The sequence below is a fragment of the Vigna radiata genome, chromosome 5 (genome assembly GCF_000741045.1).
Source record: "Vigna radiata var. radiata cultivar VC1973A chromosome 5, Vradiata_ver6, whole genome shotgun sequence".
Taxonomy (NCBI): Eukaryota; Viridiplantae; Streptophyta; class Magnoliopsida; order Fabales; family Fabaceae; genus Vigna; species Vigna radiata.
In genome coordinates this window covers 27918088-27923494 of record NC_028355.1, presented here as the reverse complement: position 1 = coordinate 27923494, position 5407 = coordinate 27918088, and positions in this window count along the sequence as shown.

Genomic DNA, 5407 nt, shown 5'->3' with positions numbered 1-5407 from the left:
TTCTTCTTTATATAGACTTCTTTGAAAAATATTCGTTACTCATAGTTTTTGACTTTTTTCTAGGATTGTAGCCTTTAAGGTAAAGTCAAAAGCTATGCTACGTCTTGACAAAACAACTATACTTTGTACAGTAAGACAAGCACAAGGCATGTAGAAAACATTCCTTAAATAGTTCAACATCTTTTTTTCTCTCCCTTATTTGATAAACATCAAAAGGATTGAGAAATAGGCATCATTGCCTAGTGGAAGGTGGTGGAAGTGATGGTGGTTGAGGTTGGGTTGGTGGGGTGGTGGAGGTAGAGGTTGAGTTGGTAGAGGTGGTGGAGGGAGTGGTTGAAGTTGAGGTGGAGGTGCTAGTTGAGGAAACAACTGGGTGGTAAGGGCATAGAGAGTGGTTATGATGGTATTGAACTTTATCTGTTGTTCCTTTCTCATTATAGCAAGTTCTACAGTTTGTTGTGTAGACTTTTGAGCAAGTAGATCGTGAACATGATGAAGTATGGTTGTTGAGGCAGGGTCAGTAAGTAAGGTTGGGGTGGTGTAGGTTGAGGGTTGTCAATAACAAGTTGGGTTGATGGAGGAGGGGTAAGGCTTGAAGGTTTGGGAGAGCTTGGTGGTTGGTTGATAAGACTTGATGATTGGTTGAAATTTAGCCAAATACGAACGAGTCAACCTTCATCGAATTTTGGTTTATCGAAATTCAGCCAAATTCGATCGAGTCAACCCTTATCGAAAGTCGGTTGGATTTGATCAAATCGACCTCAGTTGAAATTTAGTTGAATTCAGTCAAGTCGACCTTGGTCGAATATTAGTTGAGTTGGTCCTAGAAGAATTCTGCGAATTCGACCAAGTCTGCCTTGGTCAAAATTAGTCTAAGTTTAGCCAAGACGACCTCGGGCAAATTTTGGCCGAATCGACTTTGTCCAAATTGGCGTTGGCCGATATTCGACGCAGTTGACCTTGATCAAAATTTGGCCAAGTTCAACTGAGTCAACTCCTTCAAAAATTCAACTAAGTCCGCACTAACCAAAATTTTGTTGAATTCGGTCGAATTCGCCTTTGCTGAAATTCGGTTAAATTTGGTCTCGACCAAATTCCGACCCAATCAGCCCTAAAAAAAATTGGTCTAATGTTGAGTCTTCTCCAACTGAAATTTATCCTAATACGGTCGAGCCAACCTTGACAGAAATTCAGTCGAGTCGACCGTAACCCAAATTTGACCCACCCTTACCCAAAGGTCGAGATTGGTTTGCTCATATCGAATATGGAGACGAGCTGAATTGGGTTTATGGTTGAGATAAGTTTGTCCAGACCAAAGGTTGTGACATAGACCGAAGGTCGAGATAAATCAACCCAGACTGAAAGTCGTGACAATTATTCTGGGTCTAAAGTTAACTCTTAATTAATTTGTGTATATGAGTGATTATTTGAAATTAAGGAAAGACAAATTGGTACTAAAGTTAAGAGAAAGTTCATTATTATACTTTCAAGAGAGACATAAGACATGAAACAAGGAAAAGTCATGCAAAATAGTTACAATTATGATTACCTTTTGAAAAAGTAATATGTGTTGGTTAGAAACTTTTTATGTGTTTTCTCAAGAAAAAAAAAACATGAATCATCCATATACGTTCCTTGTGAACTCTTGGTATGTAAAATATTCTAAAAGAATTAAGAAATATTATATGATCTAATAGTCTAACAAAATTGAGTTTTTTAAATTTTTTTATCTCTAATTCTTTTAGCGTGCCTATTGTGAACACACTTAGAATCAGATATTGATTTCTTCTTCTTTATATTTTATTCTCATGCTTGTAATATTTATTCTGTGGAGACCCAAATGGTTTAATCTCTACCTAGACAATCTAACCCTAGTAAAGTCTGTTCTGAGAGAGTTGAGATGACAACAAACATTAAGATGAGCTAATCATATACCTACTACATCGTTGATTCTGATAAATTATTATTGATTCTGAGGGAGTTGAAGAGTGAAAATGGTGATGCATTGTACTTATTAACCGTGACTGACAAAAGCTTGAATTAAGACTCACGTGCATGGGAAGAAGGACCACAAAGAAAGGAAGCCTTCTGCCACCATTGGAACACAACACTCTCGTGTGTTCTTCGCTCATCTTCACACCACAGTAGTGTGATCTTCACTTCTGTCAGATAAAGATGATGGCATACATATTCCCTTTTCTTTTATTTTTTTTTCTTTTCTTGGCTAACTTGTTATTCAACAATCATTACTAAATTGTAATTTATAATTTATATATAAGACATGCTTAACTCTTTGATCCAATGTTAATCAAGATATTCACCTTCGTGTTACTTAGAATACCAAAATTATTTTATACAATCCTTACTTCATTTAACAAAATGTAATTCAAAATATATTAACCTTTGAAAGAATTAAATATATTAAGTTTTAATCAATTTGATTTTAAAAAGAAAGTTATTGAAGGAAAAATTGTTGAGTGTGAATCAATTATCTTATATTATAAGCTAAGTTAATTATGTCATTGTGTCACTTCAATTATTATGTTTTTAAGTAGAAAAGTTAAGTTTTAATTATTAAGTAGTATATTTTATACACTCTTAATACACTTAATTTTAGCTATTTTGAAGTATAATTGAATTTAAATACATTATTTCAAGATATTTGTTGAATTGGGATAATATGAAACTTAAATGAAAATATGTTCTAAAATCAATTTTTTAAGTCTTATTAGACAATAATTATTCTTATTTGACAAAATTCACTAGATGTTCTAATTAGAAGAGTATAATAAAAAAGTCTAATATTCACTAAACGACTTGATAAATGGTTTATGACTTGAGTTTTTATTATGTTATCTAATTACATAAATGTTTCTTTGAGTTCTAATGTGTGTTTTGTGTAGTTAGAGTGAAAGCAACTTCATATATAAATGATACATGGGTGAATTGTCTAATGTCCTATCAACAATGTAAGCATAGCTAAATTAGATATTTTTCAATAAGAGAAGCTAAGATCATAAGTTTGAAGAAGAAATAAAGTTCTTGTAACGACGGAGAAGAGAAGATGATAAAGGACAAGTTGCTTAGCCATTATATAATTGAAGTCATCTAGTTAAGGAATCATCTAAATAAGTGTCTTGTTGAAGTCATCTAGACAATACATTGTTAGATTTTTCTTATGTGATTTGCTATCTACTCATTATTTCACCAAAATCGCTTGATGATATCATTTGTTAGGTGTATCGTTTGATGAACTCGTCTAGTATGAATCATTTGACGAAATCATTTAATGGACTCATCTAATGTACTTGTATAATTGTCTAATATACTAATCTAATGCACTCGTCTGATAGATTTGTCTACTTAGACTTGATTGATTATTTTCGTCTTGTATATATCATTTGGAGAACCTCATCTACACATACCGTTTTACGTGTTGGGTAGAGATAGCATAATAAGCTTAGGCCTAGCAACTAAAATTTGGTGATCCAAGTTGGAGTTTTCAGCTTACGAACTTGTTTTAACCCATCTCACAAACCTAAATATTTTTCTAATAAAAGTTAAAATAAAGAATAATTTAAAATGTTAATATTTTTATAGTATATGACTTGAAATGTGAAAATATATAACAATATTATAACTTAAATCATTAAGACTTACATATTAGTTTCAAGTTATTAATTATAATGGAGAAATTTAACATGTAAAGATAATAATTATTTTAATTTATTCAATAAAGACATTAAATAATCGATTAAAACTTATAATATATTTATAATTTGGTTTAACACACACATAACATCTCATCCTACTTTTGTTAGGCCAATGGCAAGGTGGGGCAAAAAAAGGTTGAGCTATTCCGATTTGTCACCCCACATATTTGGTAGTCATTGGATCATTTGCTGAGTTTATTTTTTGCACATGAAAGTTGTTGTTATGGTTTTATTCTAGAATAAAAATGATCAATCTATGCCCACTAATTCATTCTTTTTTGTTTGAAATGAGCTTGCGACATGCCTTCTACGTTCTATACGCACTTGATGTGTATTTTGGAACACACAAGGTATAAATAACATACTTCATTCATAGATGTTGGAACAAATGGAAAGCTAAGATGAATTAATTAATGTTGGGTTGGTTAATTCAAACTTATACACTTGTTTGTTGAAATACAAAGGTAAAAAAGAATAAGACTTGACATTCATATACTTGAAACATGTGAAATCTAAACAAAGTCTTATTTGTAGACGTTGGAATAATTTATAGTGTTAACTAATTAGTTTATGCTTATTTAATTAATTTGATGTCAATTTTTATAAATTAAATGGATAATATTGTGACTAATGAAAAACTCAATAATAAAAAAAAGTTAGAGAATCAACATGTCCTTTTATATTTATTTGTATCGTTCATTGCCTTCAAACATCCTTTTTTCTTTACTGGTTTTATATTTGTAACAACTTAAATATTATTCCAAGTGAAGTTGTTAATCAAATTTGTCGGGAGACAATAGATTTTAATAAATTTTCTTTGTAGTTGAAATTTCAATTCTGCCATTAGATTATTAGTATGGTTCTTTTGTTGTATTAGAATATTAATGTTTTAAAATGTAAACATTTATTTAATTGTGTTAACGATAACGATAAATTTATAATTTATAAACACCTGATTCAACAATATAGTATCAGGTAGCTCTAAGATTTATAATTTCTTTATCTGAATACTAACTTGAAGATAAACCTCCTCATCATTGTCATATTTTAAGTCCTTTTCTTTGTGTAAGCGTGACTTTAATGGTTTTATTTAAATGAATGAAGTCAAAAAAAAGAAAAAAAAAAGAAAGTTAATAATTCTATATATGTTTTCATTAAGATGTTTTATTGTATGTTGAGATAAAAACCATTAGCATCTTAACATTTAAAAATATCAAAATAAGCTTTAATTCGTGAAAGATTGTTAAATATATAGTTATAAAGTATTTAGATATTCGTTATAATTCTAAGTTAAACCTATTTTTCTAATAAATATTTCATATCAACACTAAATGAATTTAATCTATCATACTATATATCCAAACTAATCTTTTAAAATTTTATTTAGACAATCATTTTAAAGTGTTTTTATCAACATCCCAAATAACAATTGAAATCTCCATTTTTCTTATTTTGAAATCTTATTCACAAAATACATATTTATACTTATATACATATTTCATAAGATTCATAATCAAATTTGTGATTCCATCTAGTAACATTAATAAAGATTACTCTTGTCCTTTAAATGTCATTTTATTATTTTGTTTTTCTAATATTATGTAACATGTATAAAAGAGAAAGGGCAAAAGAGGGAATGCACACCTGAAATGGGTAAAGGGCAAAGGGGTCAAGTGGCAGAGAATGCTGGTAAC